This window comes from Ipomoea nil, unplaced genomic scaffold (genome assembly GCF_001879475.1).
Source record: "Ipomoea nil cultivar Tokyo-kokei standard unplaced genomic scaffold, Asagao_1.1 scaffold0684, whole genome shotgun sequence".
NCBI classification, from domain to species: domain Eukaryota; kingdom Viridiplantae; phylum Streptophyta; class Magnoliopsida; order Solanales; family Convolvulaceae; genus Ipomoea; species Ipomoea nil.
Window position 1 is genome coordinate 780,042 of NW_017617112.1, and position 27,218 is coordinate 807,259.

The 27,218-nt window shown below is 34.5% G+C and overlaps 1 pseudogene; it reads left to right on the plus strand.

Annotated features, from left to right (window-relative positions):
• The first annotated feature begins 873 nt into the window (after window positions 1-873).
• On the plus strand, window positions 874-15,218 carry LOC109175121 (annotated as a pseudogene).
• Window positions 15,219-27,218: the final 12,000 nt, after the last annotated feature.

The window sequence follows — 27,218 nt, forward strand, 5'->3', positions numbered from 1 at the left end:
AAATTGCAAGCACACATGGCAACTTGCTAAGAGCTAGTTGTAATCAATGTGCAAAGAGATATGTTGGAAAACAATGAATTGTGATGTAAGAATATAATTCATAGAAAAAGTGGGATTCGGACCAAACTCACTCATGTATATATAGATGCTATAATTAAGGGATCATGTATAGTCGTTTACTTGGGTAAATTAGATGATGGAACGTAACTAAGGTTGTCGTAAAGAAGATGATGAAAGATGGGGCAATGTGTAGTAAAGGAATGAAAGAATTCCAAGCAGAAATTGCTCTCATAACAAAGTTAGACACAGTAATTGAATTTAGTATCTATCAATGGTTGGTTATTGTATCAATGAGAATCAAAGGTTTTTGGTGCACGAGTTCATGTCGAAGGGTCATCATTTGTTTGAGTGGCACTGTGGCAGAAGCATGGCATTATATTGATCCTTTGTAACAGCTATAGGAGCTGAGATCAGAGAGAAAGGAGAGAAATTAGTGGCTGAGAACATAGCAGGAAGAAGCAACCCTAAAACGATGTCGTAGGAAGCAACTGTTATATCGTTAATAAGTGAGGGCCCAAAACGACGCCGTTCGAAGTGGCGGTTGAAAGACAGTTGAGCTCTGATCCGACGACGTCGTTTAGCATTCATTTTTGTATTTCCTTTCCAGTTGTTCGTTTGTTAGCAAGTAGTTAAGCTGAAATACGGGGAGCAGTTAATAGTAGCTTGTAGATTGTGGGGTTTTTCATGCTAAGATTTGAGATATCAGTTTCTTCTTCTATCTTCTTCTTCCCCTAAACCCTAATTTCTCCCCTTGTTCTTCCCCAATTTCTAGTTCCTACTGTTAGTCCCATCACAAGTGGTATCAGAGCCCTCATGGAGGATCGTTTGAGGAAACTAGAAGCCATCGTAACAGAGCTAAACAGCAAAATCGATGATTCGGTAAACGAGCTTTCCACCCAATTTGGAAATATTAATTCTTCATACTTGTGGACAAATTGCAGGGTATTAAGACTCACCAAGATAGACAGACGGTTGATTGGTTTTCAAAATGGATTGCAGACATCAGAGATGAGATTGCAAGGGTTGTAAACAGCGGTTCATTTGAGATTGATATTCCGACACAGTTTTTTTTTGAAGTGTGGACATAATCCCATAGCAACTATAGTGGAAAGCACATTCTCAAGCTTGAGATATGACATGCTTGATGAGTCGCAGCTAGAAGGCCAAGCGATCCTCTCGCTAACTCTAGATGTCGTTGATCAAATTAATCAGTACATGTGCGGCATGAATACTGCAAAATGACGAATATATTTAAGTTGTGACTCTTTGTGTAAGGTGAAATCAGACAGTGAAAATCTATCAAAAGTACACTCCTGAATTCTTAAATAGTTTGAGATTGTCAGGTCTTCATAACCATTCGTTCATTGGCTTAAATGTCGGTGCACCTGTTATATTATTGCGGAACATAGACCAATTTCTTAGTCTTTCTAACGGGACGCGACTCATCATTACAAGATTGGTAGATCACATTGTCGAAGCAAGAATAGTTAATGGGACACATGAAGGAACCAAAGTTCTTATCCCCCGAATGTCTCTCACTCCTTTTGATACGAGATTGCCCATCCTGATGGCCTGAAGGTGTTAGCTCTAGATAAGGATGGACAAGATTGTGTTACGACTACCAATGTCGCCTACAAAGAGGTTTTCAATAATGTATAAATACAATCGATGATATTATGTATTTTTTTTTTTTTCAAAATGACAAAATTGATATATATTTAGACACAAATATATCCTTTATACAAATGAATTAGGATAGCAATTAATTACTATAACTAAGTTGCTAGAGAACGAGCACATTGCCCAATTTATAAAAATCCTAAACAATGATATATAAAAATCTCTAAAGTTACAATACCGCATGCGTACATCTACACATTAACTATTAATTTGTGCAATTACTTGCTCAAATTTAAGCAATGATAACATCAACAAACATAAACGATCCAAACCATATCTTCAATTGCACTATATAATACTCCGTATTTGATATTATAATTTAAATAATTATATATCGATCCAAATATTCTTAATATATTATAACAAATTTATTCCGTACATCGCACGGGTGAAAATACTAGTTCTAGACAAATAAATTAGTGAAAATCTTTATTACTTACTAATTAATATATTGGACCGAAAAGTAGTAGTGATGAAGATGTGGAATATAGGAAACACATGTATAATACTTAGGTAAGTGTAAAAAGAGGTAGACATTTCTTCAAAAGATTATGGCATTGGGTTTCATATGAAGAAAGTCTTAAAAGCTGATCAGGGTGAAAAGGGGTAGACATTTCTTCAAAAGATGATTAACGTTCATATGAAGAAATTCTTAGAAGTTGGTTGTGGCTTGAGTTAAGATTGTTGACTATTGTTTGATTTATAAAATAAAACAAATTTTCTCAGATATAATAATTACGTTCATCATTATTGTTTGAAGGTACATTATCTAATATAATATAATTTTAGTATTCAAATAATGTATTTTTCTGAATACAAGATACATTTATAATATACTAAAAGTACATAATTTGTGCACTAAATGTAAATATACAAAATAATGTACTTTCAGTAATCAAATAATGTACTTTCAAATAATGTACAATATATACATAAATAATACGGAATACTCTTTTATTTATGTTCCACATATCTATGTAAATCATGGTTAGTTACCTGGCCAGTCTCCTCCTTTGGGCAAATTATGCTGTGCATCCGTATGCACCATGCATGGTGCATACGGATGCAAAAACGATGCCATTTTATTAAAAACGCGCGTCTTCTTCCCAACAACAACATTATGTTGTTCATTCATTCTGGAATTTTAGTTCATAGATTATGGAATTTTAGTTCATTGATTTTGGAATTATAGTTAATCGATTCTGGAACTGTAATTCATCGATTCTGAAATTTTAGTTCATAGATTCTGGAATTTTAATTCATTCATTCTGAAATTTTTAGTTCATAGATTAGATTATGGAATTATAGTTCATTCTGGAATTTTAGTTCATAGATTATGGAATTTTAGTTCATTGATTCTGGAATTATAGTTCATCGATTCTGGAACTGTAATTCATCGATTCTGAAATTTTAGTTCATAGATTCTGGAATTTTAGTTCATTCATTCTGAAATTTTTAGTTCATAGATTAGATTATGGAATTATAGTTCATCGATTCTGAAATTTTAATTCATATTTTATTGTTGGGAATCGAACCTGAAAATTTTTTTTTTTAAGGGGAGACGCGCGTTTTTAATAAAACGACTTCGTTTTTGCATCTGTACGCACCATGCATGGTGCATACGGATGCACAGCATAACTATCCCCTCCTTTGCCCAAATTCACAAGAAAATTGACATTATGTTCCTTTCCCATAAAGTGTGAGCTAGAGGTCCTCCTATACATTTGGCAAATTTTTGTTGCATACTATTCCATGCCCCATCAGTGTTGAGTTTTAGTCAACCTTCTTCTTGCGAGATCTAAGTTTGGGTACTAAAAATTTAATTCTATGATATTAAAAAATAAGTCCCACCTAAGGGGTTATGATTCTTTTTTTAGGGTGACCGAAAATTTATCAAATTTATTCAATTATGTATTTATAAGAAATTTGTCTCTCCCACCACTACACATTGTTGATCAATAAATTTTTGCATCTAAGTACATAGTCATTATTCTTGACTAGTGTTTATTTATTTTTTTAATCTCAAATATAATCATCAATAATGATGTACGTATATTCTTTTTGAATTTTATTTACTATATTCTGATAGAGTTTTCATATCTTGTTCATAATCTAATTCCTAGGAAGGATAGCAATGATATATTAGAGATTTTAAAAATTTTCATATAAAAGTTTAAATGAACCAAATATCTTATTTAATTTTCTAAGTAATTTAATTCTTATGTTTCCCAGGTAACACCAAAAATGATAATTAAATTTTTCCAAAAAAGTTATTTCCATCATATCAAATACATTCCTTAGAAATATTTTACCAAGAGTACAATTGATTAGGGGTATCAAAGTGAACAGAAACCGCAAGCCGATCCTAAACTGCCTTGTGGCGGGGTGAGTTAGGGCCTAAAATTTTTAGCCCGCATGCATCCATAAATAAATAAATAAAACATACATACATACATACATACATACGTGTGTGTACATACATACACGTACACACTACACACATACTACACAATATTAAAAATTTAAAAATTAAAAGTTTCTAATTTCTAAACAACGAAGAATCTAATATTATTTAGATTAAATTATTAAAATATAGAATAATATTATTGTAATTTTAAAAAAAATAAAGTTAGCCAGCAAGGTTACATAATCCTCGTCCGCGGTGGACCTCTTCAAAAAGGCTCACAAAAAAAGCTCATAGTGAGGCGGATCTATTGGGGCGGGGCGGCACGCATTGATACCCTTATGGACTTGACTTAACCCTATGGACTCTACATATGCTTCTATACTTATTTTTGTCATAATAACACTTCAATTACCAGTAGCGTTTACACAATTTTTGACACTAAGAAGGTACAAATCATTAATGTAACTTATTACACACAAATTTTATTCTTGTAATAATCCTAACATTATTGGCATTTATTATATTTAGTACATTTTATCCACTTACGCACTAACGCATGCTACACATTACTTTTTTTGTTTAACATGTCTCATATATTGAGTGTATATATTGTTAAATGAAACTGTAGTAGTTATATCAAAATGATACTTTAGTTGTGTTGTAATGAAACTATAGTGTATATAAAATGAAACTAAATATTAGTTTTACATATTTGAGTATATATTGTCCAATGAAATCGTAGTTGAATTAGAATTATAATTTAGTAGTGTTGTAATATGTCTACGGTCAATATAAAATGAAATTTAATAACATTTCTCATTGTAATAAGACTATTGTATGTATAATGTCGAATAAAACTGTAATTAAAACAAAATGAAACTGTAATTGTACTAGAATGAAACTAAAATTTATATAAAATGAAACTGAATATGTTATACTAAATAAACTAATTACACAGAATGAGTACCGTTTCTTTTCATTAAAAGAAACGGCACTCTTTTAGACCATGGTTTTCACAGTAAAATTTGCAAGCAATAGCCCGCCCATGTATTTTTTTATTAATTTTAATAAGGCCACGGTTTGCAGCTAGACGCTATAGCCCGTCAATGTGTTCCCAACTACAGTTACATATATACCGTCCAGATTTGCGGTCAAATTATTATTATTTATGAGGGAGTAATAGTTTATGCAAAGTATTCTTGTTCAGTAGTGCCCTCATCCTGCCCCATATTGGTCGGTTGGAATTTAATTAACAGCCCATAAGCAGTCCCAGTATATAGTTTTTATATTTATTTCTTTTAATAACTCCCCATGTGTTCTAATTAAATTTATCTGTCCACCACATATATATAGGGGTATGATTTCATAAAAATAATTCATTTTGTAAGAGATGTGCCCTATGTATTTTGCATCTTGTAATATTTGATTGTACATTTCCAGATAATTGATTATGCATATGATGAAAATATCCTCCAAATGCACTTTATTGCTAAATATTTTTGTAAAAACGTGACAACATTTCCGTAATTACAACTGTTCATCTTGTAATATATGATTGTGCATTTGTGAATAACTGATTATGCGTTGGAAACTTTTTCTCCAAACTCACTGTCAATTATTTTTAAAATGCACAGTTCGAGTATTCCCAAAATGCACAACTACAATTTCAAAACTGTCACTACCGAGTTCGAACCCACTCTCGTATGGAAAAACCAATCTGGCCAGCACTTTGTCCCTTAATTGGACCGGCACAGTGTGAATGGGAACTAGTCTAAGTATGGTACGGGCTTAAAGGTGCCTCCTACAGTTAGGGTTTGTTCAAGACACCTCATGGCCTAACCAAAAAAAAAATGTCACTACCATACTTTTTTTTTTAATTATATACTAGCGTTTTACTCATGCGATGCATGGAAGAAATTATATTATTATGAATTTAAATAAAAATTTTAAAATTTACAATATAGTAATATAATTGGACTTCTAATATATTTGGTCAAGTATTTGTTTTTATCGGGCAAATTAGTTGTGTGGACAACTGTCCAAAAAGGACGTCATTTTGATGTTAAAATTTTTTTGCTCCGTGCGCGTGTTAGAATAATGAACATTCTGGGGGTAAGATAATGTATTTTAAGAGTTAAAATAATGTACTTCATATGAGTTTGGATAATGAAATTTCTGGGGCAAGATAATGTATTTTATGAGTTATAATAATATATTTTATGTATAAGAATAATGTATCGTTGTAGTTAGAATAAGAGTTAATACCATCTGGGATCCTCCGGGTATAGTGATTTTGCTAGTTTAATTTAGTCCTAAACTTTCAAATTGATCACCATGATCCTTTCACTTTCAAATTGTTATCATCTGTTGTCCAAGTAAACTATCTATGGTCCTTCAACTATCCAATTTTAACCACCCATAGAATCAAATTTTACCCACCTATAGTTCTTCCATGACGATAATAACTTGTTAAATTTTGAAAGTTGAATGACCAAGGGTGGTTATCAAATTTGGACCAAGGTTCATAGAACTATGTAGACCGCAGTCCACACAATAATGATTGGGCTATCATATAGCCACACGGTAGAACTCTAGGGGTTAAGAGAGGGGCTTCAGCTGGTCAAGGATCAGGGGTGGGACAGAGTGCTCGTAGAACTTGATTTGGAAGTAATGGTAAAGAAAATGAGTAAATACCAATTTTGGTCGCACGAGTATTAGCAAAATGACGGTTGTAGTCCATATGTTTAATTCCTACTAATTTTCATCCACGACTATTGTTTTAGTACGAATTTTAATCCATAACTATTATTTTAGTAACAAAATTCATCACGTCGGTCACCCATCAATATAAGAAATCCCGAAATCTAAAAATTTTAAGGGTATTTTCGTTATTTTCAACTTAATATTTCAATTTGAGCATAAATAAATGAATTTAAGCCCTAAGATTGATCCCAATCCACAGTTCTCCTCCTCATCCTACCTTAATTTGAGGAGGAAAACTGCTAATTGAGATAGATCTTAGGGCTTAAATCTCTTTATTCATTCTCAAATATGGATCCTAATTTGAAAAGCACGAGACTACCCTTAATAATTTCATATTCCGGCATGTCTTAAACGAAGGAGTGACCGGCATGATGAATTTTGGTAGTAAAACAATAGTTGTGGATGAAAATTGGTACTAAAACAATAGTAGTGGATGAAAATTGATAGGAATTAAACATGTGGACCAAAACTGTCATTTTGCTAAAACTCATGAGACCAAAATTGGTATTTGCTCTAAAGAAAATTCTCAAAGATTCAGAATGCACTTGTAATACATTTTACTTGCACTTTGATGTTCAATTATTTACAAAAATACCACCGTATTTTTTTAAAAAATCAATATTTCTCATCCATTAGATCTGGACACGTGGACGAATATCATGCATTCGCATATTTACACCTGGGCGCTTCATACGCACCAGAGTGCAATTCTTATGTATATAATACATATGTTATATGTTATAAGTTAATAGAAACATGAAAGCTAGCGCGAATTTTTGAAGTCTTTTTTCGGGTAGTTAGCACTTTTTGTCTGGGTGTATGTGTATAGGTGTATCCATCATCTTGATTTTATTACGAGTTCTACTATATGTACTCTCAAATTCTACTCCATTCCTTGTATTCTGTGACATGACAAATAAAGATTGATTATTTTCATCATGTGAATCCTAGAGAATGTGTCTACATCAATCATTTATGAGAGAAAGTACAAGTTGAGAGTAAAAAATGGAAGTACATGTAGTATTTTCCTTCTATTATTATTATTATTACTAAGTATGGAGTATTATTTTTAAGAAGTCAAAACCATTTCATTCAAATTTCTTAGTTGCGCAAATTGGGCAGCTAACAATAACATGGTTGATATGATCAGATCACGACGCACAATGGCCTACGCAAAACCTCTATTCCGTTTACAACTTTTAATCAACCTCCTTACTCTTTCATTTTGCGATGACGCCGCCGTCATGTATAAGCTCTTAGCCGCACTCTCTCCGGCGCCCTCCGGCTGGTCCAACTCTACACATCCCTGTACTTGGAATCATGTCTCGTGCGACTCCGGCAATGTGGTCATGACCATCAGCCTCGCTGCCCAGTCCATCTCCGGCGAACTCCCTTCCGAGCTCACACAGCTCGCGTCGCTCCGACGACTTTCTGTCCAGCAAAACTTCCTCTCCGGGCCCTTGCCGTCTTTCGCTAATATGTCCAGCCTCGAAGAGCTCTACTTAGACAGCAATCAGTCTTCGGAAATTGGTGAACATTAGTCTTCAGAACAACAATTTGCAGGGTCCAATGCCTGAGTTTGGAAATAACGTCAAGAAGGATCTTGGTATTGGTTTCTGTAAGGAAACACCTGGAGCTTGTGATCCACAGGTGAATGCACTTCTTGCTGTTGCTGGGGGTCTTGGGTATCCAATCACGCTTGCCCAATCTTGGAAAGGGAATAATGCCTGCAACAATTGGGCATCTATATCTTGTGATGCACAGGGGAATGTGATTAATGTGACTCTTAGAGAGCAGGGTTTTTCAGGTACTATTTCACCCGCTCTTGCTAATTTGACTTCATTGAGGAACCTGTATTTGAATGATAATAATCTTACTGGCCCAATCCCAGAGAGCTTGACTACTTTGCCTAATCTTGAACTCCTAGAAGTGTCCAATAACAATTTGTCTGGACCTATACCTGTTTTTCCACCTTCTGTAAACGTTTCTCATGGTGGTGAATCACCGAGTTCAGGCCAGAATTCAGATGCTCCCTTCGCCAGTGACAATCCATTATCTGGCAATTCAAATGGGTCCTCCATTTCAGCTGGAATGATTGTTGTTGTGGTTGTGTTGTTTGTGTCTTACAAGTGTTACATGAAGCAGCAACATAAGGTGAATGTTAGTGTAAAGGGCACTTCTGCTTCGATTGAGATAAAGAAACGGGACATAGTTGATTGTGAGAGAACTTCTCCTGTTCACGACGATGGAAACATTGCTCTTCCCATCCAAGTTCTTGAAAAAGCCACAAACTTTTTTAGCGAAGAGAATGTGTTGGGAAGTGGAGGATATGGGATGGTTTACCTGGGTAAACCAGACGATGGAACTAAGGTTGCTGTGAAGAAGATGAAAGATGGGGCAACGCATACTAGAGGAATGAATGAGTTCCAAGTAAAAACTGTCTTTCTTACCAAAGTTAGGCATAGGAATTTAGTTGCACTGATTGGTTATTGTTTCAATGAAAACAATAGGCTTTTGGTTTTACGAGTATATGCCACAAGGTACATTGGGTCATCATTTATTTGAATGGGAGAAGCATGACTTTGATCCTCTAACTTGGAAGCAAAGGGTGACCATTGCATTAGATGTGGGCCAGGGGAATCGAGTATCTATATAGCTTCGCTCATCAAAGTTTCATTCACAGAGACATAAAGTCCTCAAATATTCTTTTGTGTGATGACATGAGAGCCAAGATCGCAATTTTGGAATGGTTAGAAAGGCTCCAAATGACAAATCCTCTTTTGACACGCAAGTGACTGGAACATTCGGTTATCTTGCACCTGAATATGCTAGTAAGTATTAACTATGGCATCTTTAATTTTTACAATTTGAAATACATTATATGATTTTTTTTTTTTCAAGTAATATGATTGTGTAACTAATAAGCTAGATGAGAACTGACAGATGAGAACTGACAGAGTTGTATTGAATGATGTATTACAATTGTACAGATTACATGTATATATATAAAGGAAGTCTTAGGGAGACTGGAATAGGGAATCATAATCTAACTCAAATACATAGAGTTCTAATATTCCTCCTCAAACACAAGGTACACTGGTGACTTGTAGCTTGTCCCTAAGAAAAGAAAAGCGAGGACTAGGTAGAGCCTTTGTAAAGATATCTGCCAATTGATCCTTGGTTGAAATAAAGTTAACTTGTATATCTCCTTTCGCAACTCTGTCTCTAACAAAATGATAATCAAGTTCTATATGCTTGGTTCGAGCATGAAAAATAGTATTTGCACACATATATGTAGCTCCAAGATTATCACAGCATAGCTTGGGAGTGGGCATGTCGGTTATACCGATTTCACGTAAGAGCGAGATAGTCCAAATGACCTCAGCACAGGCATCTACTAAAGTTTTATATTCGGCTTCAGTAGATGATCTAGCTAGATACGATTTGTTGCTTCTTGCATACCCACGATATAAGATTAGAACTAAGAAATATAGCATACCCACTAGTTTATTTACGATCCTTAGGACATCCAGCCCAATCAGAATTTGAGAAAGCATGCAATTCTCTGGATATTGATTGCCTAATTCGCAGACCGGAAGTGATAGTTCCCTTTACATACCTTAGAACATGTTTCAACTGCTCCCAAATGAGAGATTGCAGGCGCATGCATGTGCTGACACAGTTGGTTTACTGCAAAGGACAAATCTGGGCGAGTAACAGTAAGATATTGTAAAGCACCAGCCAAACTCCTATACTGTGTGACATCATCATATAAATCATTATTGAAGACAGTGGGTTTTGAAACAAATATGAGAGTGGCTAAAGGTTTACAGTCTGTCATGCCAGCCCATTTTAAGATATCTGACATGTATCGTTGTTGAGAGAGCAAAATTACATCCTTGCACTTAATGGTTTCAATCCCAAGGAAGAAACCAGGTTCACCAAGATCCCCAATCTTGAATGTAGATGATAGTGAATTTAGAAGAGTACTGACAAGACTGTGATCATTGCCCATTACAAGAATGTCATCAACATAAACAAGAACATAAATGAAACATGAACCCTGTGAGTACTAAAACAATGATACATCTGTTTAGAAACTTTAAACCCTGCTGCCATCAAAAAAGTATTTAAACGATTAAACTGAGCTCTAGGGGCCTGTTTTAATCCGTATAGAAAACGTTTTAAAAGACAAACATGATTGGGGAACTGTTTATCAATATATCCCGGTCGTTGCTTCATATAAATAGTCTCAGATAATTCCCCATTCAAGAAAGCATTGTGCACATCAAGCTGTTAATAATCCAACCAGAAGATATAACCAAAGATAGAAGTAACCTGATAGTAGTGGGTTTGACCGCTGAGCTGAAGGTGTCAAAGAAATCCTGACCAGGTACTTGATTGAATCCTTTGGCTACTAACCTTGCTTTGTAGCGTTCGATTGACCCATCAGCTTTCCTTTTGGTGCGAAAAACCCATTTGCACCCAATAATATTCATATCAGACTGAGATGGAACAAGATACCAAGTTTCATTCTGAAGAAGCGCATTGAACTCGTCATCCATTGCCTTGCGCCACTCATCATGTTTGACAACTTGTGTATAACAAGTAGGTTTCGGTGGGGCAAACCTGAGCACATATAGCTAAAAGGGGACCTTCACCGTGACTCCCAGTGGCCATGGAGTGGGTTCGAACCGTGGGCCGTGACGATCGCCCCCTTGGCTGGCTACGACGACGCTGGGTAGCGGCTACTTCGTTGTGCGACGAGGGCTCGTCTTGGACTGATTCTGGCGGGCTGTGATTGGTACTGGCTAAGACAGGTTCAGGCGGAGTGGGTTGATCCAGGACGAAGGATGAAGCCAGAATGAGAACATATTCAGCCCATGGTTGAGTTGCCTGAACGGGTGGTGCCTGCAAAACTGTTTTGCTAAAAGGAAACACATTTTCATCAAACTGAATATGCCTGCATATATATATATATATATATATATATATATATATATATATATATATATATATATATATATATATATATATATATATATATATCTTATTAGTCTGAAGGTCCATGCACTTATACTCCCTAAATGACTCAGGATAGCCTAGGAAGACACATGGAGAAGACTTGTAAGACATTTTGTGACAGTTGTAGGGGCGCAAGTGAGGATAGTACAGACAACCAAAGACACGAAGAAAAGAATAGGATAGTAGGAATTTATGCAATAGAAGATGAGGGCTGGATTTATTTGTCACGGTGGATGGCATTTTGTTAATTAAATAAACTGCAGACTCAAAAGCATAATCCCAAAATTTAGAAGGAATAGAAGCACGACTTAAGAGATCTAGACCTGTTTCAACAACGTGTCTATGCTTTCTTTCGACACGGCCATTTTGTTCATGAGTATAAGCACATGACTGTCTATGAAAAATGCCTAATTGAGCCAAGGTGGAGTGCAATTATTTATACTCAACTCCTAGATCAGACTGTATGGATTTAATCTTACGATTGAATGAACGTTCAACCATAGCTCGAAACTTATCAAAAATGGCATACAGATAAGACTTTTGTGACATAAGGAAATACCAAGTGTAACGAGAGTAGTCATCAACAAAGATAACGAAATAACGACATCTATTAGTAGAAAGAATGAGAGCTGGTCCCCAAATGTCTGTGTAAATTAAATAAAGGACACACAAACTAGAGGACTCAACACGTGGTAAGGGAAAACGGGCGGATTTCCCTAACTGGCACGCATTACATAGACCCGAAGTACAACGAATATTATTTCTAGACCCACTAACTGAACAAGACGAAAGAATTTGACTGAGAACCTGTTGATGAGAATGACCAAGACGATCATGCCAAATAGATGCGGAGGCTCTAGCCGAAAGAAACGCAGTAGGAGACGAACTTGGAATGGGGAGCTTGTAAAGCCCTCTAGAGCTATTGCCCCGTATAAGAGTTTCCTTGGTTTTGATATCCTTCACAACAAAAAAAGATTGGTGAAACTCAAAGAACACTTTATTATCTAACGCAAATTTTTGAACAGATAATAAAGATGTAGACAAACTAGGAACATGAAGGATATTAGACAATTGAAAATATCTAGAAGGGGAATTAAGGTAGCATGACCAATGTGACTAATAGGCAAACCCATACCATGGCCTTTCTGGCCTCCTCGTTGCGCCGTAAATGCGGCCGGCGAGCCACCCCCGAAACCACCATGCATCATGAACTCTTCCGCCCCAAGAAGATCCGCAAGCTCTTGGAGCGTAACAGGCTGGCCGCGAACATTAAGAGATGATGCAAGCCCCTGAAATTCTGGCCGTGAAGAACGTAAAGATTTTATTCTTCAAGCGTCATTGGCCGACCGACGAGGGTGACTTCCTCATTCAAAACCCTAGCCTTGTCGATGTAGTCAGCTGCGGACATGTCACCTTGATGGAGCGTTTGCAACTGTCCAAGCAGATTCAAGCCACGAGAGCAGGAAGACGATGGAAGTGCACCAACCACGGGGATCAAGACAGCACGACTGGTGCAGTGGCCGATGGCAAGTGGCATGACCTCATCGGAAAATGACGACATTAATATGGATAGAAGAGCTTGATCCTGCCGGATCCATGCACGGTGCGCAAGGTTGGGCTGTGCGATGCTGCTGCGTCGTCGCTGTCGTCGGAGAGAGTGGCCGGTAGGCACAGATTCGTTCTATCAACAAATCCAAGAAGATCATGACCATCAAGAAACGGGACAACCTGGGCTCTCCAAAACAGGTAGTTCTTGTAGGTCAATTTAATGCTGATGAAGTGGTGAGCGGTGGATAAGGAATTAACTGTCGATGTGGCGGAAGAGAGAGGAACATTAGAGACGGTCTGTTCAGAGAAAATAACAGGTCCGTCAACCATTGGAAAGAAACCCTAGCTTAGTTATACCAAATGAGAACTGATAGATTTGTATTTAATGATGTATTATAATTGTACAGATTACAAGTATATATAAGAAGGAAGTCTCAGGGAGACTGGGATACAGAATCATAATCTAACTCAAATACATAGAATCATAATAAGCTAGATAGATATTTTTAAAAAAAAGTAATGCAAATCTAACCCAACATGCAATGATGATAAAATTATAAATATATTTGGCAAAAACTTGCGCGAAACTATTTTACGAATCTATATCCGTAAGATGGGTCAAGTTGTAAACAACTTGGTGGGTAAGTATCACAATTTCAGTTATAAGTTTTACTGTTTTACAATATTTATCATTAGTAACAATCATTTTATTATCCTAAATAGTATCACAATTTCACATATATAAATATTACAATATTTATTATAAGTAACAATTTATCTATTTCAAATTGATACTAAATTTTCTGTAATAAGTATTATGATTTCTATCCTACGTAACAAACAACTATCTTAGATTCGACATGTCTCACGAATTAAAATCCATAAAACGACATCATTTTGCGTTGTTCAGAGACCTAATTGCATGTTTTTTGAGTTCAATGACCTAATTGTATTTTCGTGTATAGTTTGATGGCCTATTTGACCCTTATTCCAATTTTAGCTTGTAATATATTTTAAAGAAGTGTTAGAATAGTCAATTATAATACCCAAAAAAAGGATTAAATACCAATGTTTAAAAGAATCTGAAAAAGATTAATGCTACTGCACATTTTATCCGCACTTCCAATTGAACTAGTATATATTGTTTGAATTGTGGTGTCATTAAATTAAAGCCATAATTGATCACTATAAAGCATCTAGCTTATACATGTGGATGTGTTTCTAACAGCAACAGGACGAGCCACAAACAAAGTAGATGTTTATGCATTTGGAGTTGTTTTAATGGAGATAATTACCGGCAAAAAAGCAGTAGATGAAACGTTGCCTAACGAGACGTCTCACTTGGTCACATGGTTTCACAATATTATAAGAAAAGGTCACAACCTTAAAAACGCTATCAACCCAACTCTTGATCTTGATGACCAAACATTTGAGAGCATTTCTAAGGTTGCAGAGTTGGCAGCTCACTGCACTACTAACAAATATTTTCGACGACCAAATATGGAACATGTTGTTAATGTTCTTGATTGGTCCCTTTGCACATAAGTGGAAGCCTTTGAGACCAGAAGAAATAGAGGAAAAGTATGGTGGTCATGACCTTCACATGAGCCTTCCTCTTGCATTTGACGACTCATCCATTGAAAGTTTGTCTTTACAGAAGCTCAACTCAATTAACATCGTCTCAATCAAAGTGCACAATTTTAATTTTTATGTTCATTATATTCGTGCCCATTAGTATTTGGAAAAACAACACTTTTAGCTTTTGAATTGTTTCACTTTTAAAAATTTGGTCTGTGTAAATTGATTTAAGCAAATTTTGTTTTTGTTTGTTTGTTTGTTTTTTTTTTTGAAAATCATTAGCTCAATATATTAAATCAAACTCGAAATACAGGTTAGCGGGATAGACTCCCACACACCAAGGACAGAAGTAGAAGCAGTAGCAAATTTTGTTTATTAATTGTTCATAATGTTGCATTTTTAGTCTCTAGTATTATATAATTGTCAAACTCTATTAACATATGATATTATATTTATCATTTAGAATCAATATTCACTATTATAATTTATAAATGACGTTTACATGGATTGAATGGAACTTTAACCATAGATATTGATTCTAAATGACAAAGAATCTCATAAAAAAGAGTTTGTTAACAGAATTGAATAATTATATGACACCAAGAACCGAAAGTACAACATATTGGACAACTAAGAGACTAAATTTGTTTAAATCTATTAATAGGGACCAAATTTTCAAAAGTGAAACAATTTCAAGGCTAAAGGTGTTGTTTTTCTTAGTTATTTGAATTAATTTTTTTTCTCAATAGAATTCAATGTATTATAACATTGATTACAGAGAGATCAAAATATGTGATTTAAATTATTTTGAAGGAACTATTGTTTTAGTGTGGGTGTTTTGTTGTGTGACTTGTATCTAAGGAGTAAACCTAAGGGAAGTTAAATTTCAAGCAAATCTGCTAATTGCTATAACGTAGAAGTAGCCAAAAGTCCCTCCTATTAGCAATAAATGTAGTATTTATAACCAAGCGATGGAACGTACAGATCCCGGCCTGTCAGCATGACTATACGCTTGTATTACAACACTAGTTTTTTTACGCGCTTTGTGCGAATGGGATAATGCCCAACGATTATTTTTAAATAAATATTTCAAAGCATATCAATGCAAAATTATATAGGAAACGTTTGTGCATAGATAAATAAATGTTGAATTTGTTTATTTAAATCGGTAATTTAAAGTATATAAATTCAAGACAATATAAGAGAGATTGATTATAATTGTCACTAAAATAAATGTTTGCAACTTTGTAATAATGCTAGTCTAAATACTTAGTCTTAAAGCGATAGTCTATATAAATATTACTTTTGGTTTAAATGTCTCTAATTCTTCTTAATTCTCTTTTAGGTAGCATTGTCATTGTTTTCATCTTCAGTACATGTCCTTTTTTTTTTTTTTGGTAGTTGCAATTAGGTTACTGGTGGCAGCATAGAGGGGTTCATCATGCAATGGATTATGGTGTAAGAAGCTTTAGATTTGTCTTGCTGTGTATATGACTGAGATTTTAGTTGTAATATGAACTCTTTATCTTACAAATTAAATGTGTTGTGAGATGTGTGTCGTAGGTTATCATGTGAAAGTATTGTACAAAATATTAATATTTATTATATTTGTATAAAATACTTGGTAAATAAATATATATAACACGTTTTGTATTATAACTTTGATATTTAGTTACAAGATAATATAAAAAGAAGACAATGGACAATGTAATGAATATAATAAAGGGAAAATTGCATCTTTAGTCCCTAAGTTATAACCAAGTTCCAACTCAGTCCCTAAGTTATGACCGTATCCGAGTTTAGTCCCTCAGTTATGAGCAAAGTGGCGAGTTTGGTCCCTGACGCTAGTGGTGTGTTGACAAAGTTAATTCCAGGGATAAAGAACTAAATAAGTAAATTCCTTAATAAAACTTGTAAACTTAACCAAAATACTCTCCCGCAAATCGACAAAAGCCCTAAGTTGCTTATGTAATCAGCGAAGAAACCCTACTCCCTTTTTTTTTTTTTTTTTTTTTTTTTTTTTAAATCAAATTTCAATATTTCAATTCATAAAAAAAAAAAAACTTTTTTTTTTGGATACTATCAATTCTATTACAAGGTAGTATTTGTTCCATATACTTTCTCCATCTATTGTAGCCCAAAGAGTCAATACACCACCACCAGGGATTCTATCCTGTGACCTTCCTTCAAGGAGAGCCACGAAGGCGCCAACTGAACACAAGGTGCTTGGCATAACCAAAAAAAAAAAAAAAAAAAAAAAACTTAAATTACAATATTTTGACAAATACAAAAATTTGCTCCATAACCTGGACAAGCTTGGTAATTTTCCCTCGATTAGCATAACTCCATGACATTGATGAGTAATAATTCGTCACATCTACATCGAAAATTATCACCAAATTGGGGGAAAGATGAAGTACGACAACTAAGAGATGACATCCTATAATTAATGGCTAAATTAGTTCATCAATACGGAGAATATTGATTATTTATTTAAACATATAAAATAGAGAAACAACTTACCTGTGAATTTCGCAGCTTGAAAGTGGACGAATTTGAGATTTCAAGCTTGGGGAAGAAAAAAAACCTTCGATTGTAGGCATAAGAAGAAAAGAATGATTGTTGCGCAATGGGTTTCAACATAAGAAGGGGATTATCACTTGAAATTCATATTTTACCCCTCTATTATTAAATTTTTTTTAAGTTTTCCGTCAACCGCAGACAAAGTATTAACGCTAGGGACCAAACTCGCCATTTCACTCATAACTGAGGGACTAAACTCGGATACGGCCATAACTTAGATACTGAGTCGGAACTTGATTATAACTCAGGGACTAAAGATGCAATTTTCCCTATAATAAATTAATAAATTTGAAGGTAAGGAATCTTTGAATTGTAGAAAATAAAGATAATATAACTAATGAAATTATATTTATTTTAAATTTTTTTATAATGAATAATTTTTTTTAAATAAAGCATTATAGACATCTAATTCTAAATTAATTAAATGCATATGTATTATTTTTTGTTGTAGCTACTAATTTATCTAATTTAATAAGAGTAATAAAGTGTCGTACATACTTTTCATCAACAATAATGAAATCAATGATTTTTTTTTAAAATTTTCATTCCTTGTTGAGACAAATTGTTTTGAGAGTTTGTCAATGACAATTGCTATAATTGCTGTTAATAGAGGATGATAATTAATAGTTCAAAATATATGGTTACAATAGATATTGTTATAAATATATAGTAAAAATTAACTTACAAATTTCTTTAGAAGTTTTCATGAATTGATAAAATTCTGATGTGTAAAATTGTTCAATTGGAGCTAGTAGGATGTTAACATTGTCAATTATTTGAAAAATTGTCCTACCGTTTTAGAGTCCATGTGTAATTATATATATAATCAACAACTTTGTAGTTAGACCGCGCAGGCCTAATCTAAGAACAATTTTGTCCGATAATACAATTGTATCATTATAAAAAATAAAAATAAAAAAGAAACAAAAAATATTAATACCATAATGACCAAAATCATTCCAATAATGCAAAAGCATAATTGAAATATTAAGTTTTGTTCTAAATAATCAAAAGAAGATTAATTAAACGTTTAAAAAAAACTTTATCCTAAATTTGTTTTTAAAAAAAAAAAAATTCAAGAAAATCAAATGAATTTTAAAGTTCCTGATTTATAATCTTTGATACTCAACTTTGAATGCTATGTATTTAGTCGGGCTAATTATTTAACCAAAGTTTATTTAAATTTTATATTATATATTTTTTAATACATTTTAACATATTCATAATATATGTTTAATAATTATATACCAAGACTATGTGGTCTAATGGTATCCGGGTTGGACTTCCATTTAGAAGATTGTGAGTTCAAGCTTTAGTAGAGTTGTTATTGGTTTTTTGTGTTTCAGTAGGTTGAGAACTATTCATTTTAAGAAACAACTACTACCGACATTTTTTTGTTCCAGTTAAGGGCCTAACATTATTGGCTCTTATTGGATTTGTAGATTTTTTAATACATTATAACATATGCATAATATATGTTTAACAATTATGCCAACTCTAATTGGGATGGGGTTGGAACCTATGACTTTTCTTATATAAATTAATGAGTATGTTAAGAATAATAAATAGTTAACGGTATTAGGACGACTCTGTATTTGAGTCTGTTTAGAACTTCTTATTCTTGTCACACTGTGACTCTCTACTTCTTATCCTTGTCACATTGTGACTCTCTATTGTATATATTCACATCATCTGATCTCATTGTAATCATGTTCAGTTAATACAATACAATCAGTTCTCATCTGGTATCAGTTAGCTAGGGTTCCAAAAAAAAAAAAAAAACACACAATTCGGTGATCCCCACAACAGCTCATCCCTCTGATCTTCGGAACCTCGTCCATGATCTCTTCAAAGAAGTCGTCTTCGCCGCCGTCCAGCTTAGGATTCATGGGCTGTTGTAATCTGCATCAAGCTCAGCAGCATGGCAGACGTGGTTATGATGATCCATGTCAAATTTGTAAACGTTTTGGTCACACGGGGGTCAATTGTTTTTGGCGCTATGATGATCCGTGTCAAATTTGTAAACGTTTTGGTCACACGGGAGTCAATTGTTTTTGGCGCTATGATGAACCATGTCAAATTTGTAAACGTTTTGGTCACACGGGAGACAATTGTTTTTGGCGCTATAATGATCCGTGTCAAATTTGTAAAAGTTTCGGTCACACGGGAATCAACTATTTTCGGCGATATTCAGGGACTCCGGGTTCTCAGGCTAATTTGGTGTTTCAGAATGGTTTAGTTGCTAAAACCTCGTTAAATTCTCATACTTGGGTTCCGGACACTAGAGCCACAAATCATGCAACTCCAAACATCGCTGCCCTTTCTACATTAGAGAAGTACACTGGTAATGACACTTTACGTGTCGGTGACGGTATGGGTTTATCTATTAGTCATGTTGGCCATGCTTCTTTTAATACCCCTTCTAGATCATTTACATTGTCTGATATACTTCACATTCCACGTTTGTCTGATTCTTTATTATCTGTTCAGAAGTTTGCATCCGATAATAAAGTCTTTTTTTAGTTTCACCCCTCCTTTTTTGTTGTGAAGGATATCAATACCAAGGAAATACTTCTTCGGGGCAATAGTTCGGGGGGACTATACACACTTTCATTACCTAGTTCGTCTCCGTCAGCGTTTCTTTCTGCTCGTGCCTCGGCTTCCACTTGGCACAATCGTCTGGGTCACCCTCATAACCGTGTTCTTAGCCATATACTTCGTTCTTGTTTGGTTAGTGGGTCTCGTGATAATATTCGTTATCATAATTCTTTATGCAATGCGTGTCAATTAGGCAAATCTGCCCGTTTTCCCCTCCCTCGTGTTGCTTCCTCTAGTTCTCAAGTCCTAGATCTTATTTACACAGACATTTGGGGTCCTGCGCCCACTTTATCTACTTCTGGCTTCTGTTATTTTGTGATCTTTGTGGATGACTATTCCCGTTATACATGGTTCTTCCCTATGAATTTAAAGTCTGATCTTTATGTCATCTTTGATAAATTTCGTACTCTTGTTGAACGGTCCTTTAATTGCAAAATAAAGGCCATTCAGTCTGATTTAGGTGCTGAGTACAAAAAGTTACATTCTTCGTTTGTTCAATTAGGAATTTAACATAGACAATCATGTGCCTATACACATGAACAGAATGGTCGTGTTGAACGAAAACATCATCACATTGTTGAAACTGGTCTGGCTCTTCTAGCTCATGCCTCTGTTCCTTTGAAATTTTGGGATTTTGCCTTTGAGACTGCTATCTATTTAATTAACAAAATGTCATCTTCTGTATTAAATAACAACAGTCCTCATCTCCTGTTACATAAATCCCCTCCTTCCTATCCTTTTCTTCGTGTCTTTGGGTGTTTATGCTATCCTCATCTTCGACCATATAATCGTCATAAGATGTCATACAGGTCTTCTCCATGTGTCTTCCTAAGTTATCCTGAGTCCTTTAGGGGGTACAGATGCATGGACTTACATACTAATAAGATTTACACATGCAGGCATGTCAGATTTGATGAAGAAGTTTTCCCCTTTGCTATTAAAACTTCTTTGCAGGATCTATCTACTTCGTTTTCTGGACCTTGGGCGGAATCTGTTCTCAATCATAGCACACATATTCCTGCTGTGTCCAATGATGAGCCGCCAGAACCGCCGCTACCAGCTTCATTCGAACCAGCCGTGGATCCCGGACAGGCTGCTTCGTCGGGTGATCCTGTGGAGCCCGTTGCTCGCCGGCGAGGCCGTCCACGTGGGCGGTCCATCAGGCCCAATGTCCGTACTCACTCTATGGCCACTCGCAGCAACGTAGATGATCCTCTTTTTGCTCTAGCAGCTCAGGTGCTTCCCACGGAACCCACATGTCACTCCCAAGCTGTCAAATATCCTCAGTGGCGTGAAGCCATGGACCAAGAATTCAATGCTCTCCTGCATAACAACACATGGTCTCTAGTTCCACCCACTGCAGGTATGAATATTATTGGCTGTAAATGGGTGTTTCGTACGAAAAGAAAGGTTGATGGTACTATTGAAAGGCATAAAGCCAGGCTGGTTGCGAAAGGTTTTAATCAGGTCCCAGGCCAGGACTTCTTCGACACATTTAGTCCAGTGGTAAAGCCTACGACTGTAAGACTCCTTCTATCTGTAGCTTTATCATCTGGGTGGTCTATCAAACAGCTAGATGTTTATAATGCTTTTCTGAATGGTAATCTAGCTGAAACAGTTTATATGAAGCAACCCCCTGGTTATATTGATGCTAACTTCCTGAATCATGTTTGTTTGTTAAAAAGATCTCTGTATGGGTTAAAACAAGCTCCCAGAGCCTGGTTTTATCGACTACATACGTTCTTACTATCAATTGGCTTTCAAGCATCCAAGACAGATATCTCTCTGTTCTATTACTCTAAAGACTCTGCTTCGGTTTATCTATTGGTGTACGTGGATGACATTCTTGTAATGGGAAGTGATCAGGGTATTATGTCTCAGTTTTTGTCCAAACTGTCTGCTACATTCAAAATTAGAGATCTTGGTGAACCAAATTTCTTTCTGGGTATTGAAACAGTTAAGAGTGACAATGGGATATTATTTTATCTCAACAACGGTATATGAATGATATTTTGAAAACGGGCTGGAATGTCTGAATGCAAACCCCTTTCTACACCTATCTCTGTCTCGAAAACTGTCCACTCCAATTCAGATTTATATGATGATCCCACACAGTACATGAGTCTAGCTGGAGCACTGCAATATCTCACTGTCACACGACCTGACCTATCCTTTGCAGTTAATCAGTTATGCCAGCATATGCATGCTCCCACCATGTCACACTGGGAGCAGCTCAAACGGGTACTCAGGTATGTTAAGGGAACAGTTGATCATGGTTTACGCATACGACGGTGCTCATCTAGAGACATTCATTCCTTCTCTGATTCTGATTGGGCTGGTTGTCCTGAGGATCGAAAATCCACGAGTGATTTTGCTGCATTCTTGGGGAGTAATCTTATATCCTAGGTTTGCAAGAAACAGAGAACTGTTGCCAAGTCATCCACTGAGGCTGAATACAAAGCGCTTGCAGATGTTTGTGTTGAGGTTCTATGGATTATGTCATTACTGCGTGAGATACAGATTCCGGGTATTTCCATTCCAAAATTATGGTGTGATAATCTAGGAGCTACATATATGAGTGTCAATCCAATCTTTCATGCGCGCACCAAGCATGTGGAGATTGATTATCATTTTGTTCGTGATCGAGTAGCTTCAGGGGATATCCAAGTCAACTTCATCTCCACAAAGGATCAACTTGCTGATATCTTCACAAAAGCTCTGTCTGGACTTAGATTTTCTTCCCTAAGGGACAAACTACAGGTTACTAGTATACACTGTGCTTGCGGGGGAGTATTAGGACGACTCTGTATTTGAGTCTGTTTAGAACTTCTTATCCTTGTCACACTGTGCCTCTCTACTTCTTATCCTTTTCACACTGTGACTCTCTATTGTATATATTCACATCATCTGATCTCATTGTAATCATGTTCAGTTAATACAATACAATCAATTCTCATCAACGGAATATTCCGTTACTAAAGTTTATACTAACAGAATTTAGGGTTATTTAAGGAAAGAAAATAATATAATAGAGGGTAAATAAGGGAAATCATTAAAAAAATACTAAAATCAAAATAATATGAACCATTCATTTTAAGAAACAACTACTACCGACATTTTTTTGTTCCAGTTAAGCGCCTAACATTATTGGCTCTTATTAGATTTGTAGATGTAGATAGAAATTATACCATAGACTAGGGTTTACGATCCTAGTCGATAATGACATTCAAATTATTTACCTTCAGTTAACATATTATGTACATTCAACTAACGAATTATGTATCTGTAAATAAACAGAAGGTATATAATATGTTAATTATATTGTAATAGGTACACAATTTATTAACTAAATATACATAATATGTTAACTGTAGGTATATATAATACATTAATTGTAATATGTACATAATTTATTAACTGTATGCACATAATATATTAGTTGTAATAAATATAAAACTTATTAACAGAAATTAAATAATATGAATTTTTTTTTTGAATCAAGGTTCATAATTCAATATGGACTCTAATACCTGGTATAACAAATGAGCCAATTTTTATTATTATTATTAATTTTAATAAGGCCACGGATTGCAGCTGGAAGCTATAACAGACGAGGCAAAAGTATATAATCAGCAAAATTAAAATATTACGTACTATTTGACAAAAAAAAAAAATATTACGTACTAAAATATTGGGCGGAAAAGTAGTAGTGAAGATGTGGAATATATAGAACATATGTATAATACTTCTTAGATAAAATATAATACGTTTTAGCGTAAAAAGAGGTAGACATTTCTTCAAAAGATTATTGGGTTTCGAAACAATACCCAAAATCGTCCTCGACTATAGTGGTTTTTCTCAATTTCGTCCTAAACGACTTTGGTGACCTAATAGGCTAATATCGTCCCAGACTTTTGTGTTTCACTCAATTTAGTCCCAGACTTTTGTGTTTTTGCTCAATTTAGTCATTCATTTGTTATTCTGTCCATTTGGTGTTAAATAAATAGACAATTCAGTAATTTTAATATTGACATCTCTTTGCTCATAGACATGTGAACTGCGAAATCCTTTTTTTTTACGAATTACTCCCAGAATTACTCCTAAAACTGCGAATATAAAATTTGATTTGCAGGTCCGGGAGTAATTCTAGGTGTAATTCGTACAAGAAAAAGGAATTTCGCACTTCACAAGTTGAAAGTAAAGAGAGATCAATATTGACATTACTGAATTGTCCCTTTATTTAACACCAATTTGACGGAATAACAAATGGAGGACTAAATTGAGCGAAACACAAAAGTTTGGGACGATATTAGGTCACCAAAGTCGTTTAGGACGAAATTGAGAAAAACCACTATAGTCGATGACGATTTTAGGTATTAACTCATTGGGTTTCATATGAAGAAAGACTTAGAAGCTGATCTGGGGTGAAAAGCGGTAGACATTTCTTCAAAAGATGATTAACGTTCATATGAAGAAATTCTTTGAAGTTGGTTGTGGCTTGAGTTAAGATTGTTGACTATTGTTTGATTTATAGAATAAAACAAATTTTCTCAGATATAATAATTACGTTCATCATTATTGTTTGGACGGACGATATAATGTATTTTTAGTACTCAAATAATGTATTTTCATGAATACATGGTACATTTATAATATGATATCTAATTCTATGATATCAAGAAAAGTAAGTCTCACCTAAGGGCCGGGGTATGATTTTTTTATTTTTTCAAGGTGACCAAAAATCTATCAAATTTATTCATTTATGCATTTATAAGAAATTTGTCTCTCCCTCATTACACACTATTTATCAATAAATTTTCCATCAAGGTACATAGTATTCTTGACTATTTTTCTATACCTATCTCAAATATAATGATCAATAATATAATGATGCGCGTCTATTCTTTTTTAATTTCATTTACTATATTCTGATAAAGTTTTCTTATCTTGTTCATGATCTAATTCTCAGGAATGATAGCAATGGTATATTAGAGATGTTTATAAAAATTCACATAAAATTTTAAATGAACCAAATATCTTATTTAATTTTTCAAGTAATTTAATTCTTATGTTTTCAAGGTAACACCAAACATGATAATTAATTTTTTTTCTATAAAGTTATTTCCATCAAATACATTCCTTAGAAATATTTTATCAAGAGTATAATTGCAAATTTGCAATAGGTACGCAATTTATTAACTAAATTTATATAATATATTAACCGCATGTATATAATACGTTAATTGTAATATGTACGTACATAATTTATTAACTATAAGTATATAATAAATTAACGGTAAGTACATAATATATTAATTGTAATAAATATAAAACTTATTAACAGAAAGTAAATAATATGAATTTTGTTTTGAATGAAGGTTCATAATTCAGTATGGACTCTAATACATGGTATAAAAAAACGAGGCAAAAGTATTTTTTTAATTTTTATTTTAATATAAGGACACGGGTTGCAGGTGGAAGCTATAGCCCGCCAATGTGCTCCCAACTACAGCTACATATATACCGTCCAGATTTGCGATCAAATTATTATTATTTATGAGGGAGTAATAGTTTATGCAAAGTATTCTTGTTCAGTAGTGCCCTCATCCTGTCCCATATTGGTCGCTTGGAATGTTATTGACAGCCCATAGGCAGCCCCAGTACATACTTTTTTATATTTAATTTTTTTTAATAACTCCCCATGTGGTCTAATTAAATTTATCTAGTTAATAACATATGGAGACCTCTGAGTGTACTGGTTTTATCATATTTAGTCTTAAATTTTTAAATTGACCACATGTGATTTTTACTTTCAAAGTTAATCCTAAATTGGCAAAATTACTTTGCGGGAAAATTATTCTGTGGACTCGGGTCTACTTTTCTAATTTTCAAAACTTAGAAACACCATTTATATTATAGAAGTTCATAATCCAATACTAAAAATACACAATATAGGACCAAGAACCACCTTGCAAGGTGGACCCTGGTCCATGGTATAACAACTAACCTCGCGGTGGGACGAGTTAGAGCCTAAAATTTTACACACACACACACACAAAACATTAAAAGTTTTTTGAAAATAAAACTAATTCATTAATCATAGGTTGAAACGTTTTCAACAAAGATCGGTGGAATGATAAAACATTCATGACACTCAGACATAGAAACAACTTTCCTAGCAATGCTACAAAAAACTTGATTCACAGACTGTAATACAAATTTGAAGCTGGAACTTGAAACTTCCTTGATGTCGTTAATGATTTGGTCAAACGTACTCAAAACTGACTAAAGTTGAGAAGTCTTACACACCACCTAAGTATCTGTTGCCATTCTTCTATCCAATATCTCCATCAAGCAGAACTGCATATCGTAGTTCAGAAGAGTCTCTTTTTCATTGTCATCTTTGTTGCCCAGGATGAGATTCGCATACGCCATGACCAATTAAATCGTTTCACGCTAGCTATATGAAAAAAGAACTCGCCCAAGAAACGAGGAAGAATCTAATATTATTTAGGTTAAATTATTAAAGAGTTAATATCAATTGGGATCCTCCAGTATAATGACATCGCCACGTTTAGTTTTAAACTTTCAAATTTAAGTACATGTAACCCTTAAACTTTCAAGCTAAACTACTCATGGTCCTTCAATTTTCAAGTTAATCACCTATTTTCCTTCAATTATCAAATCTTTAACCAGCCTTGGTCCTAACTTTGTCCTTTACTTAAACTAACCAAGGACCATGACCGGTTAAATTTGAAAGTTGAAAGATCATAAGTGGTTAAATTTAAAGTTTAGGATTACATGTGGTGGTGTCAGTATACATAGAGGACTCCAACTGCTCTTAACTCAATTATGAAAATATATAGAATAATATTATTGTAATTTAAAAAAAAAAAAATTGAAGTTTGGCCGCAGGGTTGCTAACATGGTTCGGTGGTTCCTCCACCCACGATCAGACCACGACGCTCAATGGCCT